General features: G+C 37.3%; 1 long non-coding RNA gene and 1 pseudogene across 2 annotated transcripts; one reads left to right on the forward strand and one right to left on the reverse strand.

The window, feature by feature from the left end:
- The first annotated feature begins 1,722 nt into the window (after window positions 1–1,722).
- LOC147473943 (cuscuta receptor 1-like) lies at window positions 1,723–7,093 on the forward strand (annotated as a pseudogene). Its single transcript, XR_015210243.1, has 4 exons — window positions 1,723–2,852; window positions 3,609–3,947; window positions 4,045–4,534; window positions 5,125–7,093. The product of XR_015210243.1 is annotated as a cuscuta receptor 1-like (transcript).
- Window positions 7,094–12,682: 5,589 nt separating this feature from the next.
- LOC147473944 (uncharacterized) lies at window positions 12,683–14,256 on the reverse strand. Its single transcript, XR_015210209.1, has 3 exons — window positions 13,890–14,256; window positions 13,673–13,802; window positions 12,683–13,440 (listed from the first exon to the last, which is right to left on the reverse strand). It is a non-coding gene; the product is annotated as an uncharacterized LOC147473944 (long non-coding RNA).
- Between the last annotated feature and the right edge of the window lie 205 nt (window positions 14,257–14,461).

The raw sequence follows: 14,461 nt of genomic DNA on the forward strand, positions 1-14,461 counted from the left end.
CAACTCAATTTATAAATAGAGCCGTAAGGCCATCCCAATTATCCATTATCTATAAGCCCAAATTAATTGGAGACGCTAACAGTTTATGGGCTAGCTCAACAATTTATAAGTCCAGCTGCAATTGTTGATTTTTGGATAGATCTCATAGTATTGATTACGCTTAACAAAATTACACAAACTCTTCATACACTTGGATCTGCCATGTCACAACTTAGAAAAGACAATGGCAACCATTGGATGGAGTCTCTATGGGCTCCACATCATTACTTTTTATTAGATAGATCAGTTAGATGTGGACATCTGGGATTCTGGAATCTGGATACAGGAGATTGATAAAAAATGTTGTTTTGAGTTTTATTAACAATTGATCGGAGTCAAAAACCACTGTCCGTATACTTTTACATCTAATAACAAAATGCATTCAATTGGTAATTCAGTTTAGGATTAAGTAATATTATCCCTCACTAGATGAGCCAATTAGGATTTCCCCTTACTAAATGGGAAATTAGGGTCTCCCCCTCCCCCCTCCCCCCTCCCAAAACACATGGTCAATTTGGTTTGACTGTTAACTTTTAAGTCAAATGGCTGAAAATGACACAATTGCCCTCACCTAGTTAAAATTGAACATTTTTTTTTTAATTAATGAAGGCATTTGTATAATTTTCAGTTGCTTGACTTGAAATTTAACGGTCAATCTAAGTTGACCGTGTGTTTAGGGGGGGATCCTAATTGGTTAATCTAGTGGGGGGTAATATTAGTTAATATACCGGTAATCTGGTATGGGTTTCGTTCTTCTCGCTACCTTGAGATTTGAGAATTTGCAAGCCTTTTCCAAATCAGATTTACGCTTGTGGATTTTACTTAAATATTGACGGCTTTGTTTGGAGGGATTTGTTGTGACTTCAGAAGAGAAATCACTACCTTCACTTTGAGAAGTTTATTAACAATTTAACATCATATTTGGCTTTTCAATATTCACAACACTTTGTTAGTTTATATAAAGAGTTCGGCTTTCCAAACCGAACTGTTACTGATCAAATACTGACAAACGTTACACGCCACCGCTTGATTTAGATCCGAGATCCATGTGTGTGTGCCGAGATCCGTGTGTGTACCGAGATCCGTGAATCGAGACAATCCAACAAAGACAACTTGTAATGGTTTGCCGGGATTTGATCCCATAAATCCGGGTTACTTGTGTAGCCGGACTCTTATATAAATCCTTGGTATACTCCAATATCTTATAAACGTTGAAGTTTTAAGTTTTAACCCCCACCATTACTCTATTTTAGATCAATCTAACCAATAGAAAAACAAATTAAAATTTTCAAATATATATGTAATGCACATAAATAGGTCTAACATGTAACTCATAATGACTTTTACATTGTCATAGTTCATTCAAGAGGGAATTAGCGATACCACTACACCAAATTGCCCAATTACCGTCCATATTTGAAAACCGTTTTTGTGATACCCCCACATTTGAAGATCCTTTGCGATATCCTTTACATTTCCAACTTCCGTTAGTCAACAGTTAGTTGACCAAGTCAAACACTCAAAAATAAAAATAAATAAATAAAAGTCGACCTAATTAAATAGTGGAGGTTACCAAAATACCCCTAGATCCATCTATCTTTGCTCTGCGACCACGATTAAGCCCTCCTCTCTCTTTATTTTATTTTATTTATTTATTTATTTATTTTTTATTTTTTAATCGTTCTCCTCTCAAAACCATACTACCAAAATTTAAAACAATTGCCAAATTATTTATAGTGATACTATTAAATTTGCAACAATTGCAACTGATTTAAAGTGAAGTTATTAAATACATGTTATTGTGTGTTCGATTTAAAAATCTTGAAGTTAAATGGTCAGTTTAGTGGAGGGGTACTTTGGTAATCTCCACTATTTAATTAGGTCAATTTTTATTTTAGTTTTTTAGTTTTTTTTTTAACGGTTTGACTTGGTCAGCTAACTGTTGACTAACGGAAGTTGAAAATATGGGGGTATCATAAATGATCTTCAAATGTGAGGGGTATCACAAAAGTGATCTTTAAATGTGTGTGTGTGGGGGGGAGGTATCGCTAATTTACCCTTCATTCAAATTCAATTATCAAAACATCATACACATTACTACATTAGAGCATTCCCAAATTCCTATAAAAAAAAAAAAAACATTCTCAATGCAAGCCACTATTATTCACCTCTACGTAGGTAGTATTTTCTCTCTTTTCCACCATTTTGGTGAAAAGCAAGGTGAGGCTGCCCAATGCAAATGTGAAAATTAATTTGGATCTCGTACTTTCTTTTTACGTTTTATGCTACAAGGTAACTCCATCCTTGGGGATTTTCTTTTATCCGAGATTGCTGCCACTCTTCAAGGTGTCTGACACATAGACACACTTGAGCAGAATTTGTATCAGAGTCCGTGTGCCCATCTCGTTGTAACCGTGTTGGTTTCCAAATTCACTTCTATGTGCCAATCCTCGTAATGGTTTTACTCGGTTCTTTATAAAATTGCTTGTACTTTGTGTTTGTTTGTTTTTTTATAGTTGAGAGCATCAGAGGAAAAGGTTCTGATTTTAAGTAGAGAGAGAGAGAGAGGATCTTCTCAAGCAAAGAGATTCTGCCCTTCGTGAAGCACATCTGTGGCGTTCTGGACTTGCAAAAGCTAGAGAGCGTGTTGTTATATTGGAGGGGGCAATTGTTAGAGCTGAAGAGAGGGCCAAAGTTGCAGAGGCAGATGCTGGATCTAAGATAAAAGAGGCTATGGAGAAGGAGTTAGCTTCTGTGAAAGACAGGGAAGAGCTTCTGGCATATGTTAATGCATTGCAGGCACAAGCTAAAAGGTTCTATATTCTGATCTCTTGTTGTCAGACAATTTGCATACAATTTGTTCTGTTTTCTGTTTTTGATGGTTTCCTAGCTATGATCAATCGCTCGCTTCCAAACCTGGTTTTGCATTACGTTTCTGATTTTCCATATTGCACCATACCATCTTTTATTAGTTCACTTATCTTATTTCAGTTATTTGTTTTATTAGTCAATATTTTGTTCAATTTGATGAATCAGTACGTTTCGTTTTCAATATAATATGCAGTTGTCATGTTGATCTATGGTTGTCTTGATTTTCAGCATTAGGCCATGTCAGAATAACTGTACCTTAAGCACAATTCTGCATTTCATAGGAAGAATGGTTTTATGAATCTCAACGTAAAAGCATGGCTGAAAATGCAAGTTTTGTTTATAAATGATAGCTATTCTAATTCCACCCAATTTTAATGAACACATCCAAAGGCTTGACATGCTGGTTTCTGTTAGTGTCAAAGGTCACACTATGCATAATGACTTCAAATCTCTTGTCATTTTTGAAGCAGCAAGCATTTCTTGAAAACCCCTACAAGAATCGGTAGTGTAAAGCAGCACACATTCATGTTTCCAATATTTAATCCGTATCCTTAAGAAAAAGGTAGTATAACGTGTGCGATCAGATGAATCTTTGTTGGAGTGGTTCATTGTTGTTTAAGAGTTCTCTTTAAGGTTTAAGCCCATTTTTCGTTTCTTCCAAAATTATGAAAACTTAACAGGTGTCATCATTTTGGCAGACAACAAAGTGATACAAAGCAGGTTCTTGAAGAGAGGATGGAGTCCTGTTCAGATACTATTGACTCGCTTCCATTGACAAAGCATGTGGACTTGTCAGATGAGAATGTGGATAAAGCATGTCTCAGCGATTCGAGATCAATACCAGTTTCTAGCGATTCCATTGACAACTCTTTAACTTTGAATCACTTTTTTTTTAGATTTGAGAAATTTGAGCATGCTGAAGTTCTTAGATTTGAGTGGGAACAACTTCTCAGGGAGGATTCCTCCATCAATATTGTCTTTGACTTCTCTTGAGAGTTTATCCTTGAGTGAAACGAATATCAAAGACTCCATATCAGGTAAATCTCCGTCAAGTCAATGACACTTTCATTGACTTGTCTTTTTGGATAACATGGTTTATATTCTCTCATATAATCTCTCATATATTCTTTATAGGATTTTGTGAATTGGCGAAGCTTCAGGAGCTAAATCTTAGTGGGAACAAGTTTGAAGGGATCCTTCCTCCATGTCTCAATAATTTGACGTCTCTTAGAATGGTGGACTTCTCTGATAATCAACTGAGTGGAAACATTCCTTCATCTCTTATTGCTAACCTGACATCCTTAGAGTACATTCCCCATCTTTCATGTCATTGGCTAATCATAAAAATCAATTAAAGGTTCTCCGTTTATCACACTGTAACCTTAACACATCAACAACTGACCTTCTAAACTTTCTCCATAACCAGTATGACTTGAGAGTAGTAGACCTCTCCCATAACAACTTACATGGAAAGTTCCCCACCTGGTTATTTGAAAATAATTCACTGTTAGAAGATTTAATTTTAGGAAACAACTCAATTAACGGTGATATTATATTTCCATCTAGTCCTATGGTGAACTTAACCGCAATTGATATCTCTTTATCTTTTATATCTAACAAAATCTAACAAAACAGGGAGGAGTGGGAGGACAGATTCCACGTCATAAGGTGAGACGTGGTCGACACACCCCTAACCATAGCCACTCAAAACTCATGGAAAGTGAATTAAAAAGTTTTTATGGGGTGAGTTAAACAGTTTTTCTCACCTCACCCACCTCCATACAAAAAAATTAACATTGAACAAAATTTTTATGGGTTGAATCTTTTATGGGCTTGGAACCATGAGCATGAGCTCAATTAAAAAAAAATTATAATAGTGGGGGTACGCATTCAAAAATCAGCTAAAAGGCTGGGTTTATAAACTGTTGGGCCTCCAAATTTGACATGGTACTGCACAATTGGCTAACCCAATTGATGTTATTGGGTTTTATGGATAATGGGCAATTGGGCCTTGCATGACGACGAAGTTGTTTTATGCCCGACGATATACACCTTGCGCCAGCGCAGACGAGTTGTTTCGTCTTGAAGCGCGCGGTGGCCTTGGCGAGAAGGCACGGCGCGTGTTGTTTAAATGCGTCGAGACACGTTTAAGACGATATCGCCTTTTAGCCGAAGGCACAACGAATTGTCGGGGTAGCACGGCAGGCGCGTTGAGGTCTCACGGGTCGTAGGCACGGGCATACCCTAGTCTCTAACAATCAAATTCTAGGAAAACTTCCAACAAATATCGGTAACATATTTCCAAGCCTGTCGATTCTAAATTTGTCTAAAAATAGATTAGAAGGTAGAATTCCAAGCTCGCTGGGTAACATAAAAGAGTTATGGATTTTAGATTTGTCGAATAATAACTTCTCAGGAGAAATACCAGAGAGTTTGGCCATGAGTAGTAATTTAGAAGCATTGATACTATCAAATAATAGACTAGATGGTCAAATATCACCTAAACTTTTTAACATTTCGTTGTTGACTCTACGTCTCAATGATAATCAATTCACTGGAAATATCCCAAATCTTACTCCGTCTGTATTATCTCGACTAGTGACATTGGACCTAAGCCGAAACCTTATATCGGGTGAAATTCCTACTTGGATAGGTAACTTGACAAGGTTAGAGACACTTGTTCTGGGCAATAATTCCTTTGATGGTCCCATTCCATTAGAGTTCTGCAACTTAGTTAATTTAGTTTTTTTAGACGTTTCTCAAAACAACCTTTCAGGACCCATACCTTCTTGTCTGAACTTGACATCCTTGCAATATATGCATTTCCAAGTAAATAATCTCACAGGATTAATGCCAGAGGCGTTACTCAAAAGCCCAAACTTAGTGACATTAGACCTTAAGCATAACAACTTATCTGGTAGCATCCCCTCTTGGCTTGCCTTACTTTCGAATCTGAGAATTATTCTTTTGAAAGGAAATCATTTGAGTGGTCTAATAAGATAGTTATTAGACCAATACCTCCGTGCTTCAGCAACATCACATTTGGAAAGAAGGGAAGTGTTGAACATGCATTTGGTGGTAAAATACAAACTATTTATGGCGCAGAAACGTATTACCCGAGTCATTTTGATGGAAGCAAGTACTTTTTTGATATACCTGTTCAATACCAAGAACAAGAAGAAGTCGACTTCGTGACAAAAAGTAGGTCTGATTCTTATAGGGGTGACATTCTTAATTACATGGCTGGAATGGACTTGTCATGCAACGAATTCACTGGTGACATACCGCATGAAATACGAGCTCTAGTTGCAATCCGTGCTCTGAACTTGTCGCACAATCAGTTGACTGGATCAATTCCAAAAGGCTTGGCAGATCTAAAGCAAGTAGAGAGCATGTATCTTTCTCACAACAAATTAAGTGGACAGATTCCATCAGAGCTTATTGGTATAAACACATTGGAGGTCTTCATTGTGGCCTACAACAATTTATCTGGTCGGGATCCAGATAAAGCGCAGTTCAGCACATTTAATGTATTAGTTACGAGGGCAACCCGTCTCTTTGTGGACCACCTCTGCAACAGCAATGCAACACCTCAAAAGATCCAGTCATTTCAGAGATACTCAGACAAACTAGACTCGCAGAGAAGTTTGCTGGGATTTGTAATTGTTCTCTATGTCAACCCCAATTGGCGTGGATTGTGGTTCAATTTCATTGATGCATGCTTGAGCTTCATATTTCCATTTTGTTCAAAGTAACCCAATATATTTGAACAGCTTGGCAATTTGACATTCCAAGTACCGGTTGTCACGTATATTATTTAATCAGGGGAATGCAACTTTTCTTATTTTCTTATGGCATAGCTTGAATGACGAATGCAGCTTGTTCATTAAACATCACAACCTACATAATTACACCAAAGAGCGCTGAAGGTTGAAGGAGTGATCAACGCGGTGATTATTTCAGCTCATTTTCTTTCTAATTAATGTTGCTACTTCTACTACTATTCATCACACGAAGAAAAAAAAAATTACTTCAGTTCACTTCAACTGCTATAAATGGTTATGGCACGCACCCAGTTCACTTCAAATTTTACAGAGAAACATAACATAAATGTATGTAGTGAAAGCTAATAAACTATCACATCTTCATGCACTCACTTCATTTCTTACTTACTTTACATAAATGTGGCGTCTTGTACTCAATATACTTGATGGTTCAGATCGATGCCACAAAGCGAAGCCAACCCTCTTCTCAAGATCTTCAACATCAGAAGAACCAGACCTGCATGTTCCACAATCAATTAAAATACGTCATGATAGTAGATACAACTCTTTTTTTTTAGAAATGTTGCTGAGGTTAGACAGACCTCCACCTATATTAGATTCTCAAGTAAAGCCTAGTTGCATCTTCCTCTACTAACTCAGAGAGGGTTTTAAAATTTACATAGAGGAGGACAAAAAGATATATGTTCCTCATTACAATCTATTGATAACTTAGCCAAAAAGTCAGTAGTTCTATTCACTTCTCTTAATACATGCACAAAAGAAATCACTTCCATGTTGGTAGCGTATCTTTTTTATAGCCATGACAAGGTTCCAGCAGTTCCGTGGTGCAACTTCAATACCTTTCATGATTTGGATTGCTCTCAACAAGTCGAGAATTGACTACCACCTTTGTTATATTCATAGATAGGCTTATAGAAAAACCTATATGAATTGCTTTTATTTCTGGTATAACACAGATTTAATAGAGCCACCTCGGAGAAAAGCAAACACCACATTTTCTTTATGCATCTCTTCCTATCCCTCCATAACCAACCCTTTCAAAGATTCATAGGGAGGGGTATCCAGCTATTGGGTGACTTGTTTACGCTTATATATAAACTTTAACCCAATTCTATCTGCTAGAATTCGATAGCCATCAAATCCTTTATGCCTTCCACCTTTACTTCAATATCTTTGCTTCATCTCATACATGAGAAGAAGGCTTACATCCTTAGCCACCATAGATACACCATTGAACCTCCTCGGTATTCCTTTCTTTCCGGATGTAACCAATAGTTGCACATACAAAGACCTTATAAATTTCTGCTGGTGGTGAGTTTTCTCTACAAAGGTTCATAATATCACACCATTCTCTATTAGAGTGAGAGACATTTGCATTGAGACCAATAGAAGTTTAACTCGAGTCCACACTTCTTTAGAATATAGGCAATCAAAGAAAAAGTATTTGGAGTTTTCTTTATGGCCCTGGCAAAAACAACAAGAAGATGATGGCAACACCTTTTGTAGACTAACTTGTCTTGGGTAGGGAGACTCCCATAAAAGAGTTGCCATGCATTGAAGGAGAACTTTGGTAGTACTAATTTTCCCCACACTAGACTGTACCAAGGCACCTTAGCCTTTGTTCTTCTAAAACCATCATAAGCCGACTTAGAGGAGAAATCACCTGAGGTAGTTGGAGTCCAAATAATCTGATCTTCAGAGAGCTCATTAAAGATGTCAGTACTCAAGATTGAGTTCTTAAGAGGTCCTTCAGGTAGATTATGATGGTGTCATTCCATCTCCCTTGATCAACTATCTCAAAAATTCTTGCATCATCGGGGAGATTGATAAGAGTTCTTCTGCAGAGTTAGGTGTGCAATGGTGAATCATCACACCAAATGTCATCCCAAATGTAAGTTTGACACCCTTTAGCTATAATGTATCTTGTGAATCTCGAGCATACTTTCTATGATTGAGAATAGATCTCCAAGACCAAGAACAATTAGAAGGAATATCCATAGTCCAAAAAATTTACTTTTAATCTGCTCATTCCAAATCCACTTGTTCCAAATGTTGTTTTCCTTCCTTGCCGCCTTGAAAACTAGACCACATAATGCACCTCTATTCCATATAATGGGATCAACAATGCCTAGGCCTCCTTCCCCGCTTTGTATAGAGTAAGTTTGCTCTATTTGTTTAATGCACCTTGTTTACCATTTGAGTGCCACACCATAAGAATTTAATGCACACCTTTGAAATCTGCAATAGAACACTTTTTTGGCAAAAGGAAAGTTCTTGCCTAATAAGAGTGGAAAGATGACAAGATGGATTTGGATGAGTTGTAGTCTGCCCAAAGATGACACAAATGATTACTCTTCCGGTTTGTGATTCTTCCATTGACTTTCTCAATGAGGGAAGACAATCCCAAATACTTAATCTGGAAGAGACTAGAGCGATTGCACTTTCCAATTGTTAATAAGTCCCCAATTGGTGTTAAATATATGGCTTGATGAAACTTACCTTAGGGACAACATTTTCAACTTTCTTGGATGATATCCGACCTTTAGGAGTGAAGATAACTCATTAATTATACCCGATGAGTTAGGAATATTCAAATATGGCCAAATCCACGCAAGAGACGTCATCAACAATCGAAAAGACCAACCTGTGAAGCAATATCTACACCAATCTCGTCAAAGCGGATGACAAAACATGCAAAATCCACATAAAGATAACGGTTGTATTCATTAAATGTAACCGTAGTATATTGAAAAGATCGATTACTTAGGTATTTGCTAACCCGGTTGGTGAGCTCTTACTGTTTCCTCCTGCTCATCTTTGTCCAAAGTTTCATCAATTGATTCTCGATAGCATCTCAATCTGCAAAAAAAAATCATAAATAAAGAGCAATGCAATGACTTCTTAACAAAACCTCGATAACAAGGCAACATTTCTCAGAGTATCCTCGTAAAATCCCAAACTCCTATAAGATTTCTGGATGGCTTGACACCAATAAATCCTACGGTGGTACTATGGAACGGCTTTCGATCATCAACAACAATTAAGATCAGAAAATTATGCCCAAATCTTCATGACAGAGGACGACTAAATGCCATAAATTTAAGGTGAAACCCCAGTGGCTCCAAAAAAGCTATGGCGAGATATAAACAACTCAATAAAAGCTTTTATCTTTTGAACATTTTTGAACATTGTCGCTGATTTGCCAAATCTTGCATCGTTTTGGAACATTTTATAATATGTAAAACGTCCTGTTTCATGTAAGGAATACTTGGACAACCACATGATACATGACTTAGAAGCATTTAAATGGTGCATGACAGGGAAAGGAGGATCTTCTGAGTCATGTCCATTTGTGACGACTCCTTCTGAAATTCTTTAATGACTCTTGCTTGCTTTGCGAGGTGCCATTTGCTTTGAAACAAGCCAAGACATAAAATTGATAAATATGCAACATAAAGACAAACTCAAACAATTGAGAAACCGAGATATGTAGTTCAATTGAGATTTCAATCTCAACTACCACTGCCACTACCACCAAGAACACATACTTTATTCATGGCTACCATTGCTTTTGTAGTACCTTTCATTCCAAAGAGAAATTGTAGTACTAGCATACATTGCCTGCCACAAACACCAAAATTTAGAGACGTAGAAACCCAGCAGAGTTTCATATAGTTTTAAGTCAAGAACAAGGTCTGGACCTGAGTGTGAGTTGCTACGCCTCTAATCATTACCGCGGCTCCCTTGCAAATTAGTAATCTGGCGACGTAGTCGAACAAGTTGACGAGCCAATATTCTAGTGGCAGCCTGCATTATTCATAGGGTTAATTAAGTAGGACATTCGGTCACCATACAGAACCTAGGGTCCCAAATTAGGTCTCGTGATCACAATGAAATTAACACATGCCCAAACTGATCCCGACTTGAACTGATTTAAAAATCCGCGAAATTGCATCTTTCAAGAGCATATATAGGGTTAAGAACGTGTAGGCTATTATACGGATTCAATCCAAACATAGGATGAGATTTACAGAGGTTACTCAACAATCAACCAAAATTGACTCCAAATTGAGCGGGTTGGACTGAAGTCTCAATTTGATACTAGTATTTGAAACTAACTACAAGTCACATTACTCGCATTCACATGTGATTCTTCTAAATCTATACTTTGTTTAGAAGTCTCCATCTCTCCGCACTCTAACAAAGAAAATAAAATACAATGTCAATTTCTTTTTGACAACAATTGTGGCGTTGAACAATGTCACGCCTCAACTGTCAAGAATATTACCAACTGTCATCATCATCACAATTCACAAGCCCTAACACTAGTTGATTGTTTTGGTTTTGGCCATATCCATCTATTTCTTTCCTTAACTACTAATCTACTTATTACGAGTTAGGTAGAAGGATATCATCACCAGGACTGAAGGATAATCATACCTTCTATGGTTGATTACCAATTGGTATCATGTTGCCTCATATGTTTATGTTTTTGTGAGACAACAACTGATTCGCACCTTAAGCCCTTTCAGGTGCAAGATTTACATGTCAATGTTACAGCCAACCAAAGAAACTTACATGTCAATGTTACCTGACAAGCAAGATCGCGTGCAATGTTGCCTTCAGAGTCCCTTGTCACAACAGAGACCTGTTTTTTTGTGGTTTTTATGAAGTACTCTGTAGAAATGTGATAGATTACAGTGCAACATCTCTTGTTAGGTCTCACAACTACTTAGTTTAACGACTAGTATTGAGATCATCGCATATAAATCTGGTACATAAAAAGCAACGCTAAAAGGGATTTGGCTGTGCTCATATTGAGACAAATGAATGAGACGCAGGTTGGAGCAAGAGGGGAGGCGGATATACAAATAGCATCTTTCAAAAACACAGCCTAACCCTAAGTCCCTAACTGTTTAACTGAACCCTCTCATAAAAATCCCACTCATCGGACCTTTAATACAGACAACGGTCAAAAGACTTTTTCCCACTGAGCTCATTTTCTGGAATACATTCCGCAAACATCTATCACTTGCAATTTGAAAATATTTTATAAAATCAGACAAAAAAATCGACAACTCCTCAAACACTCATCATTCTCTCTACTGGTTATTTGCCCCAAAAGATTCTGAGAAAAACTAGATTGCATGCACAAGTTGACAAAAGATCAGACATTGCTAAATTTCAAACAGAAGTACTGCAAAGATTCGACAGCTACATTTCAAGACTAGAAAATACAAGACATTCCTGAAGTATAATACAGCTGTTCTACGAACTATACAAATAGATGTTCTAGTATGAAATCAATCTCCCTAGGTAAAACGTTATCACTAGATATCCACAAGCCAAGAAGAACAGAAAACAGTGACTACAAATACAAGTAATCTTCCAAGTATTAAGGGTGTAGTCATCCAGTATAAATAGTCATCAGCAAAAAATCCCATGACATCATAATAACTAGGATAAAAACTATACCTCAGCACCTTCCTTCTTGGCAGCAGATTTCTTCTTCCTGCCAATTTCTATCCCGTAGTGCTGAAGATACCACTGCCTAAATGGTGCGGCGTCTACTTCAATGATGGCGCTCTTCACCAAAGTTTGAGTCCTAACAAGCTCATTGTTAGAGGCATTGTAAACCACATCAAGAAGACGGGTCTTCCTAGTGACAGCCTCACTGCCCCATGAGAAGTTTCCAGTGTCCAATCTGAGAGCCCTCCACTTAACATTGCCTCCCCTGACATGAATTCTTCTCACAGTTTTGTTGGTGGAGAGCTTAGTGTTAGCAGGCTGGCGACCGAGCTCATACCTTGACAGAAAAATGAAACAGTTAAATAAATAAAGTGAAGTACAAATACAAGATTGGCATTAAAACACATTCGTCTATCTACATTCTGAGCAATATACCACACTTCATTCATAGAGCTATTCATTAGCTTCAGATTCTGTGTCACTGGTGAAATTCCAATCTAAATTACACTTGTAACTGATTGCAAATTTTATGTTGTTAATTACAGAACTTCAGATAGTTAAGATTGTTTATTTGTGGAAAGCAACTCAGATATTTATGTCACATATTTCTGATTATTGATGAAAAGGATATTTTCTCATTACGTATTTCTGATTATTCATGAATGGGTAATTCATATTTTCCTTTGCTTTACTTGCTCCCCTCTGCTCAAGGGGCAGAGTCTTGAAATTTAGTGTCTTCTGCTTGGTTTTTCCCTTTGAAACCAGATGTCATTTGTTAGGGTTTTATGTACTGCAATGCAATGCAATGCAATGCTCAGATGTGAAATTTGTGCCATGATGAATCCCCTTGATTATTGAGGAAGAATGACTAAGGTGATACCTCAGAATTCTGACTATAAAATGGTTTGCGTTTTCTTTAAACAAATACGGTATTTTTAAACAAGCAATCATACCTTTTATGGTTGGTTAATTTCCAATTGGTATCATGTTTCCTCATATGTTTTTGTGAGACAATAACTGATTCGCACCTTAAGCCCTTTCAGGTGCAAGATTTACATGTCAATGTTACAGCCAACCAAAGAAACTTACATGTCAATGTTACCTGACAAGCAAGATCGCGTGCACTTTTCCCCAATGAAAATCCAGCCAAATCAGCACAACTCATTGGAAAACCCCTTTGAGAACTGACATTCTCAAACCCTTCATCGGATAGTAAAAGTTGTAACAACAACCAATGCTTATCACTGCTTTAATCTCTTCACAGTCCAAAAATGTCCTGAGTTAATAAGAGAAACCAACATTTTAGACTTCAAAGTGCACTAGTATATATGAATAACCAACAAACACTAAAGTATGAGCATTATATCCTACTTGCACCTATAAAAGTAAAAAATTGCTAAGTGCGTCCTTAGAGTTAAAGGGAATTCAGTCTACTATTCTACTTTATTGGTACCTCAGAGTAATGAGTCATAATAAGCATACTCTCAATAACAATAAAAATGGCCTACTTCACGTTTTTTCTTCAGATTCATGCCCTGTGCAAGAACCCCATTAACCGTAGTCATATGTAAATCAGGTAACATCTGCAAAAGGAAGGCAATCCATCCATTCTTTATCAATTGATTCCCAAAGCCTATCCTGTAAAGTAGAATGAGAGAGAAGTTAGAGAAGTGGAGATATTAATACATGTGAGTGTATAAGCTATAGAAAAAGAAATGTACATACCTTGAAGATATTAACGACGTGAGAGTCCATTAAAGGTTTATGAGGTTTAAGGAAATGGATAATTGCATTCATCCATTCTAGCGTTTCACTTGCTGTCTTGCATGAGTATTTACGTTGCTCACAAGCCATCCTCTCATTCTGGTTTCAAACTTTGAGAGTGGCACTTTGAGTTCTGGCTACCTGCTGCTATGAGTGGGCCGGACAAAACCTCCGAAGCTTTTGGGCCATGTTTGCGAGGGGCTTCTCATAGCCGGTTGAGAGGGCCTAAAATTGATATCTGTTTGGTGTTAAAGGCTTTTTTAGCGCACAGATATAAACTAGATTTACTGCTATGCCGTGGGTGTGAGCTTAGCGGAGGTGGAGAAGAGAGAAGAAGAGAGAGAGAGAGAAGAGAAGAGGCTGGATATGGTGAAAAAGAGAAAAAAATGAGGGAGGAGGTATACAAACAGACAAAAATGAAGTGTATATTAGCGAACATTTTGGAGACAAACCTCAAGAGAGAAAATGTGGAGGGAGGATTCTGTAAAGGGTAAAGGTTTTTTTTTTTTTTTTTTTTTTTTGCATTACACCAA

Source organism: Coptis chinensis, unplaced genomic scaffold (assembly GCF_015680905.1).
Source record: "Coptis chinensis isolate HL-2020 unplaced genomic scaffold, ASM1568090v1 utg157_pilon_pilon, whole genome shotgun sequence".
NCBI classification, from domain to species: Eukaryota; Viridiplantae; Streptophyta; class Magnoliopsida; order Ranunculales; family Ranunculaceae; genus Coptis; species Coptis chinensis.